The sequence below is a fragment of the Propithecus coquereli genome, unplaced genomic scaffold, assembly GCF_000956105.1.
Source record: "Propithecus coquereli isolate 6110/MARCELLA unplaced genomic scaffold, Pcoq_1.0 Scaffold68, whole genome shotgun sequence".
NCBI lineage: Eukaryota > Metazoa > Chordata > Mammalia > Primates > Indriidae > Propithecus > Propithecus coquereli.
The window spans coordinates 2,076,915-2,087,229 of NW_012152840.1; positions in this window are offsets into that span (position 1 = coordinate 2,076,915).

Genomic DNA, 10,315 nt, shown 5'->3' on the forward strand with positions numbered 1-10,315 from the left:
TCTCCAAAGATTACCTTTTTTTCTGAGTCATATAGGCTGGGCACAGAGGAGAACTATGAGATCCTCTTCAGGAAGAATAGTATAGGCAAAACTGTACATGTGGGAAAACAATGTCATTGGATTAGTAAGAATTATATAAAAATAAATTTAATGAAAGTAATCATCACCAAAGCTAGCATTGCTACTTTCAATTAATGTAGAAAGGACTAGTGAAATTGCATAGGAAGTAAATGTTTGTAAAGGCTGATGCAATTCTAAATAGGGAACATATTCTTTAACAATAGCAAAGCCAGTGGCTCTTTAAAATTGAACCATTATGGGTTTAGAAATTATATGGTGAAATTTGACTTAGAAGAATTTTCTAATTCCCATTGGTTCTCATCAGATTCGATATTTTTCTCTGATAGATTGTTAATAATGTAGCGTGTTATTTGAATGCAGGACAAGTAAGAAAAAATGGATACAAGCATGGCTTAGGTGTTTTGATTTCTGGATGTAAACTTGGTAGAGTACAGGGTCATGGCTCCTGAGATCACATTCATTGGCATCGAGGCGAGAATTGACAGCTTGGAGAGTTATAATACGTAGTTCCTGTGAACAAATAAGTCTTGACCTTATGATAGTTACATACGGTGTGAAATAAAAGTCTAGAGTGAATTCTTAATAAAGCAAATCATTTCAACTGTCTCTACTTTGGAATTTAAATAACAAGATCAATTCCAGGTATATAATAAATAATTCCATTTATTCATTTATTTAACACTTTTGTTGATTACTGTATGAGTAGCTCCATACTGAAGAAATCCAATGAAGTAAAAACTATTCTAATTTTGAAAGTTCTTCATTATATTAGTCTGAAACCTATGCCCCTGTTACTGCCATACATTGGCATTATTTCTGTTTTCTAAAACAACCCAAATTAGTCTTTTTTTTTTTTTTTTAAGGTACTCCTAAATCATCTACAGGAACAAGCATTCCCATTGCTAAGTCTTCTTTGCTCTTCAGATGAATTTTATGCTAAAGTTTTCATAATCCTCATTCATTCATTCAACAAACATTTATTGGGTTTCATCTATGACTTAGACACTGTTAAAGTGACTTTTGAACTAAGACCTTCAATATGAAAAGCCAGTCTTGAGAAGATCTTGTAGGGAAGAATTACAACTGTGAGCACAAAGGCCCTGAAGAGAAAATAAACCTAATGTGTTCAAGGTACAGAAAAAGAGAGCCTTGCTGTAGCATGCTGACGAAGAGGTAAATTAGGCCAGATAATGTGTCGGCTTAGAAGCTGTAACAAGGACTTTGAATTTTATTATGAGTTGGAAGGAAGAACACATTGGAATGTTCTAAGCGGGGAATTGACAGGACTACCTTTTGTAAGAATCATTTTAGATTCAGAGTAGACAAAAAACCTATAGTTTTGTTCTTTTATTTTACATGAGCAGAGAGGGTCAGAAAGATTACAAGAAGCTATTGCAATAGTCCACAATGATGACGGCAAATCGGATTATGTGGAAGTGGTAGAGTTGGTGAGAAGTTTGATGTTCTCTGCCTCTTACCCCTTTGTCTATCCCATTTTTGTTCGCCACAAATTGCCTTTTTTTCTCTCAATTTGGTGCGATAGCTGGTGAGCGCCTATCTTGGACCTCACAGCTCTTTACCTCTTCTGCCTCTAGCCCCCTTTCTTTCCTATTTTACTTTCTCCTCTATGGTGTCTTGCATTTCTGTCCTGTTTCTTTTTCTTTTCTACCTCATTCCTTTCTGATTTTTTCTCTTTTTTTTTCCTCACTTCTCATTACTTTAGCTGTATTCAGGACTTATGAAGGCCATCTTATTTCCATTTACTGTTAGAGCTGAATTTCAAACTTTTTACTCCTTTGAGGAGGCTATGAAGAAGTCAGTCTTTTCTAATTTAGCCAGCCTAGGAAATTTAAAGTATTCTGATGTGGTATCTTTCCTATGTAAGAGTGTGTAGAACTTGTTCTCATTATAGCCTTGGCTGGCAATAACAAGGTCTCAAAATGTAGTGGCTGATCAAAGGAAGATATCAATAAATATGATATGCATGTCTAAAGATGGAACTGGCTGAGATACTAAACCTAATTTTTATTCAGCTGTGCTTAAGAATCTTGCTTGATGCTAAGAATGAGTGAAAGAATAAATTGATATAAAAACTTGGTACAGGAGAGAAAGGATTTTCTGGTCCATACAAGGTGATAGCGATCTATCCCTATATGCATAGCTAAAAAAATTTATGCCTTCCTAGTAGTCTTCATATCCCTGGTTAATGCTTGATACCAATGTAGAAAAGTGTGTCAGGCATCCCAGCTTCCTCCTGAGATATAACAGAATGGGCATCTTTCAAGGGCAACATGTTCCTGATTTGGGAATGGAACTGTCTCTCGTTTTGTACTGCTTTAAGGAGATACCCCTGATGAAGAATCATATTGCTACACTAGTAATAGTAGGCCTCTCTTGTCATTCCAGCCATTAATGTTTAGAGGTAGCAACTCAGGAACCAGCTAGATCCCCTAGTAGCAGTGATAGGGCTGACAGGACAGGAGCTGAAGACAGCCATGAGAGCAGAACCAGGGTAGGTGCTGCCGCTGAGGTCCCAGAATTGGGCATTTCTTAGGAATGCAATTTGTCAGAATTTCTGTGGGTAAGTCTGTCACACAAATCATATTTTTAGCTGTATTATTAAAATACTTAAATACTTCCTAAGGGAAAACTGAAGGACACAAAATAATTTCCCTTAGTCATAGGGTTTGGCAGCAAAAAAGTGTTCCACATGGTGAATGACATGCCATTGATTGATAGAAGAAGAGAAGACCACAGAGATGCCTTGTGCTGATGGGGGCAGCCTGGTGCTCCTTCATGTCAGGAATGGGGCTGCGCTTAGTACATTGATTCTCATTTGGACAAAATTACCACACAATGAATTCATCCTGTGTGTAAAATTCAGCCTATGTGCAAACATCTTTAAGTAAGGATAATGTTCTATTTTTGTAGATGAAGGAACTCAGTATATCAATTAAATCATTTTTTTTAGAATCAGTATTTAATTTTTTTATTATTTTTTATTTCAGCATATTATGGGGGTACAGATGTTTAGGTTACATATGTTGCCCTTGCACCCCCTCCCCCACCAAGTCAGAGCTTCAAGTGTGTCCATCCCCCGGATGGTGCGCATCGCACACGTTATATATACATATACCCATCCCCTCTCCCCCCTTCCACCTGCCTAACACCCAATAAATATTATTCTTATATGAGCACTTATGTGTTGATCAGTGAAACCAGTTTGCTGGTGAGTAGATGTGGTGCTTATTTTTCCATTCTTCATATACTTCACTTAGTAGAATGTGTTCCAGCTCTATCCAGGAGAATACAAGAGTGCTCTAATCATCAGGGAAATGCAAATCAAAACCACAACGAGATATCACTTATCTCCAGTGAGAATGGCCTTTATCAAAAAGTGCCAAAACAATGAATGTTGGCGTGGATGTGGAGAGATAGGAACATTCATACACTGCTGGTGGGACTGCAAACTAGTGCAACCTCTGTGGAAAGCAATATGGAGATACCTTAAAGAGATACAAGTAGAACTACCATTTGATCCGGCAATCCCATTACTGGGTATCTACCCAAAAGAATAAATCATTTCTTTAATTAAATTTTATTTTTGGAATTTGGGGTTTAATTAGAGAGTTAGGATAAAAGAATGCAGCATCTTTCCCCTAGTAGTGTGGAGTGTGTGGAAAGTAGAGAGTAGGGGAACCAGGGAGAACTGGAGAGTGCTTTGACCCAAACCTCAATTCACAAAGTGTATCAAATTTATACTGTTGTTTTTCAACTGGAATTATATAGATGATACAATTTAAGAGATACAATTTAAGGAAAAGGATGTATACTTTTATGAAAATGTACATCCTCTAATTAACTGTTTACTATTTTACATATTCAGCAGTTTGTTTCCTTGCCAGCATCCTTTTATAAATAAACTCCAGAGTTAGTCACTATAGAATTGAATTAGATTTGTGTTGCTACTATTCAAAAACTTTATTTTAGACCTTGGTAAAATGTAGTAGCATGCAAGCAGTATCACTGTTCACTTGATTTTCAGGATGTGGTTCTTAAAAAAACTGTCCTTTTGTAATATGTGCTTGGGGAAGGCAGAAACAGTTTCTGTAGCATTGCTAAACTCAGGTTGCAAAAGGTCATAGGTAAGCACCTTCCTAGACTTTTTAACCATAGTGAGTCTGTTGTACTACAAAATTGGAAGTGTTAGGAACTTTTCTCAAAAACATTCAAACTTTTAAGAAATGTACTTTAAATACATCTTTTGACTTGTTTTGCATAGGTAAACCACATGCTCATACACCACTCACTTTGAGAGCATTATTCAAATATCACAAAGTCTGTTTCAAAGTCCAGACAATTTCCAGTTCCTCTGTCAGAGAGCAAATAACAACAAAAGACTTATTCCAAACACAAGTCAACCAGAACCTTGGAGAACCTTCACAGTAACTTGCTTTGCACAACAACTAGAGGAAATTTTGTGAAAAACCCACAGCAGGGAGCACATAACTCCATAATACTCAGAACATATTGCCCAAGTTAAATGTGATGACAAGGTAAACATTTGCTTAAGAACTCCTTCAAAGGGGCAAGTGGTATGAAATAACCAGGGGAAGCTCTCCCATCTCTTAAACCCCAAATTATCTACAGCTTGGCTCTACCCAGCACCCTCAGGGTCTAAGTGCTACAAATTATCTCTTCCTTTGGCTTAGAGAAAACAGAAACTTCACTTTTCCACCAAAATACTTCTAATTGTTGACATGTTAAAATGAAAGTAGGAGTGGGTATTGCGTGGATGATAGGTGCTGCAATTTCTGGTTCTTTTGTGCTTTTTGCAGCTCATGCATGTGTCTGCTGGCTCCTAATGACTCCCTATATAGACACAATTATATATATATATTCATTTAGTACTTTTCTTCTAAAGAGCACAAGATGATTGATTGCTTATGGAGTTTCCCAGCATGGATGCAGTTCCCAGGTAATTGTTATAGTGCCATAAAATCATGCTACACTGGCTTCATTTTAAATAGTTTTACACTTGGCTATAACCCTACATGTAAGGGCCATTAAAGTTAAAATGTCCCTCGAGTTTTTTTCTAATATTAACTTTATTTCAAACACTGTGGACAGAAACAAAACAAAAAACAATGTACTGGCCTTAAGCACTCTATCCCTGAATAAGGTAAAACTGTGATGGTGAGACAGTTTACCATACTGCTTTAGAACTCATTCTTGCTGAGATCTATTGTCCAGTGCACCTTGGGTACATAAAACAGGGAATTTTAATTAATATTATGTGGAACATATGAATGTAAAGTCCAGAAGAGGAGGATGAGAGCTGTGTGCACACAATTAGATCCACAGAATGCAGAATGTCAGACATGTTTATATGACGATTGGAAAATATTATTCCTGATTCCCATAGCTGCATTTTTCATAGAAAAAGGAAATATACCTCATATTATTTATGGAAAATGATCATGTATAAATAAGTGTGAATAAAAAAGAAGCAGGAAAGATTAGTAACTAGCATTGTAAATGGAAATATATAGTATATAGAAAAATATATTGTAAAACATACATTGTATTGTTATGTTTCAGTCAACATATTGTTTTGGTAGATAAGTAATTGGGACTTCAGTATCTGGCCTTATTATGCTGGCTATGAAACGTGTTAATTTTTATTTATTGAGATTGAAAAGTTTTTAAAAACTTTAATGCTGAAAATGAGTAAGTTATATTAACTAATAAATCCACTCAAGAAACAGGTGGAGCACCAGCCTTGCACCAAGTTCTCTCTGTGGGAATATGGACTATACAGGTTAGAGACGTTGTTTCTGTCTCTAAGGCGCCCCAAGTATATGAAACTCACAGTGGAAGTCTCTGTAATATCAGGAAATACTTGTTTCTTTTGTCGAAAAATTTTAAGATTAAAATTTTAAATTATAAGGTGGAGACGACTTTTTTCTTTTTGTAAGATGTTCCTTCATGGAAAATGTTAAGTTATTGAAAGAACACTAGAGGAAACTTACTAATACTTGAGCGTGAAGCCTACATTATACATGCTTTGGGAGTAAAGGAAAGATACTGGCCCTCAGTTGCTGTCAGGCTGGCCCTTTAGGTGAATTTAATGCTCTTGATTTTTATTATGCTACTAACCCTCTGCGTCCCCTGAAACCCACACTGCTTTATTCCAACCAATGTGGTCTGAATCCCATCCAACATTTTATTAATATTTATCAGTTCTAAACTTAGTATTGCTTGATAAGTTGAATTTATTGCGAATCACTTCCAGTTATACAAATACATTATTTACGCATAACTGGAAAAAAAAAAACTCTATGCTCACTAAATGAGTTGACATCCTCATCTAATTACCTGGGCTGGGAGCCTGGGTAAGTGTGATTTATTCCGGAGAAAGAAAAATCAGAAGAATTAAAGTATAATTTCATGAAAATTATAATCTTTGACAGTTACAAAAGTAGGCATTTTCCAAAAATGTGTTTCACTTTATTGCAACCATTTTTTCTCTGTTTCTTTTTATAAAGTCCCTATAAATTGTCTGAAGTTTGGATGAATTTAAATATTTTAATCAAGGGTTGGCAGCTGATGAACTAAACCTAGTTTCATTACCAATTCCAAATGACCCACCATCCAGATTGGGTTCATGGGTTGTGCCACCAACTCCTAAAGTTCATCGGCGAAGTGACTTATTGCCAGGGGACATTCTTATGGCACAACTCCAATTTGGAACAGACACTGTAAGTTGATTTAAGCTTAGAAGCAGAGGTAGAGAGGTAGCCAAAGTCCAAGCAGAAGCTAGAATAGGCTGTCATAGTACTGAAACATATCCTCTCACATTAACTGGTCTGCCCTCAAATTGTGCATTAAATTGAAAGAAATAAGCCCTCAGATCTGGTATTGACTTAACCCTGAAATCCACCTATGACCTTAGTGATGAGCAGTGGCTCTGCTGTTGTGTCTAATGTTGTTCATGACAGAAGGGGCTCCATCTGCTTTAGGTTGAGTTTTTCCAGAAATTGTGGAAAGGTTGCAAAATTCTACTCTGGCATGTGAATCTAGTCTCTGGTGTCCCTCTGAGGCCATGGGTGAGGAGCACCCACTGTCTTAACTCTAGCTCATCATATAATGCAAAGTAGGTAAAATAAAAATAGTTCATTCATTAATTTATTTCATAAATACTTAAGATCCTATTGCGTACCAAGTATTCAGGGTATACAGTGGTGGCCTCCATAGACATGATACTGGAATCATGAAACTTGCAGTTTAGGGTTTGTTGAATTTATTAATTTTTAAAATTTTACTTATTTAATTTTGTTAATTTTGTCCCTGAAGGGGCCAAGGCCCTTGGCTCGCTGAAGTTTCACTGAAAATCACTGACATGAGGCAGATCGATTAATAGGAGAAAAGGTATATAAATTTATTAAACATGTGTACATGGGAATCTTTAGAATAAAGATCCAACCCCTCAATGCAGTACAGAAGTTATATACTATCTTGATGTTACAGAAAGAATGCAGACTCAGAGCATGCCTCAAACCAGGTATAGTGGTAAACCAGGTTTTAAAGACAAAATATGTTATGGGAATGAGAAAGGAGGCTTGGCTAGCAAAGGTGGTCTTGTTATGTAGATGAAACTTCACAGGTAGCAACTCTCAGAGAGAATAGATGGTAAATGTTTCTTTCAGACCCTTAAGGTGTCAGACTCAATTAATTTTTCCTAGATCTGGACAAGGGAAGTCCTGGCTGCATTAATGCAGATTTTATAGATATAAATTTCCCCCACAAAACACATCTTTGCAGGGCCACTTCTGTTTACTGGCCCTCTGGTAGCCATCTCAAAATATGTTAAATAAATATATTTTGGGGTAAAATATTTTGATTTCCTTCATTCTGAAATAATAATGACATAGGAACATTTGAAGGTTACTGTTAGTAGTGACAAATATTCTCTGCTTGACCAAACTTTAGCCAGGCTCCTGAACCTTCTCCTAGGCCTGTCTTTGTACTTCCTTATAAAACCTAGTTTTAGCAAAGAACACTGCTAAGCCAGTTTGGCAAGAACCGCCCACCCTCATCTTGATTTCTGATCACCTTCAACATCTGATTGGATTCCTTATCCTCACATTCCCAGGTGATGTCTAATCACTCTGGCCTGTCTTTGTTACTGAACCAAACTGAGGTCTACTCGCCCAGTGTAGCAAATTCAGACACAGAAGTTGAGAATTGCAGCAGGAGAAAGAGACAATTTTATTCCATGACACCATGCAAGGAGAACAGGAAGCTAATGCTTAAGACCTGAACTGCCTGATGGGTTACAAGCAAGGACTTTTTAAAGGCCAGGGTACATTTCAGGGAAGCATAAGTTTCAGGTAAAATTATAAATCAATACATGGAAATTATACATTGGCCTGGCCTAAAAAGGCAAGATATCCTGAAATGGTGCCTACAGTCATAGTTGGATTCAGGGATTCCTGGATTTGTGGCAAGGAAATGTTAGGATGGCTGTGACTCTTTCCAGGCCCTTCAGGGATAAATTTAGAACAAAGAACAGTGGACAGAGTTCAATTCCTCAGTTCCCCCTTATCTTCATTTTCCATCTAGCGGGGGTTTCTGAAAAACAACTCAAGAACATATGTCAGGGCACCATCTTTTAGTTTCCACAGGGAACCAAAACACCTCATGACTTTGGCTTGCTTGGAGGGCCATTGTTATTACTATCTTCCAGATCATCTTCCCATTCACTTTTCAAGGCTAGCTAGGTGCCTGGAACTTCCCATAAGTCGAACTCAAGATTTCCTTTTATTTCCATGCTTGGAGTGCCTGGCAGCCCCCCATGAGGGGGTCCCTGCTCCATCTCATCTTCAGTAAGAATCCCCTTAGGTCAGTCTAACCAGAATGCCCCTTACCCCAACTGCAAAATCCCATTGCTGTGGTCCCTATACCTATTGTGATGATCCTGAATAAATTCTTCCTTACCGTGCTTTAGCAGGTGTCATTAACTATTTTTTTCTTTAACAGTAGTGATATTTACTCTTAGGACTTTACTGACATCTGAGTCACATCTGTTGCTGGCAGTACCCACTTATTACTAGGCAAGCAGGGCCTTAACCTTGGGTCCCACATTTCTTTAGAGATCTAGTTGATGACTAGATATCCCCCACACACATACCCTTTATTAAAGTATATATGGGTACCTCTGTTATTGATGATCCGATGTCCACTTCTGATAGTGCAACCAGTAACCTTAAACATCCTGAACATCCACTCTCAAGATTAATGTGGGGACCAAGGCCCTTGGCCTCTTGAAGATTTACTGAAAATCACTGACATGAGGCAGATTGATTAATAGGAGAAAAAGGCATACAAATTTTATTTAACATGTATACACAGGAGACTTCAGAATGAAGACCCAACCTTCCAATGAGGTATAGAAACTTATACACCATCTTGAGGTTGGAGAAAGAACGCAGGCTCAGAGCATGGCCCTGAACAGGTTAAGGTGGTAAATCAGGTTTTAGTGGCAAGACAGGTTATGGGAGGGAGAAAGGAAGTGGCTTTGCTAGCAAAAATGGTCTTGTTATGTAGATGAAACCTCACAGCAGCTTTCCAAGAGAATAGGTGGTAAATCTCTCTTTAGAAGTATCAGACTCTCAGTTAATTTTTCCTAGATCTGGGCAAGGCAAGCCCTGGCCGCATTAATATAGATTCTCCACAGATTCTTCTACACAAAAGATAGCCTCGCAGGACCATTTCAAAAGATATCAAAAAAATATATTTTGGGGTAAAATATTCTGATTTCCTTCACTAACATCGTTCAGGCTCTGGGGAAAGGGAAATGCTTTTCCATTTTTTTTTTTTTTTTTTTTGCCCTGTGTTCTTGAAACAAAAGGTAACACTATCAGAATGTGGTGAATGTTTCTGAGTTGTGCTATTGGTTTGGAGCTAAATATTGCTTCAGGGTGTGGGAAAGATTTTAGTGAAAGCAGCATTTAGGTAATTAAATTGTCAAATTTGTCTTTGATAGCATGAATGCAATAAATTTTCGTTAATAAAGTTTCATTTGCCAGCATTGCCTAACATTGTTTACAAAATTTTTTTTGCTTTTTTTGTGTTCCAATTTCAGATTTTGAAGGTACTCATAAATTAGCATGGTATTTGAAATATTTGCATGGGACAGCTGAAGAAATTTTATAATATAACAAGTCATATT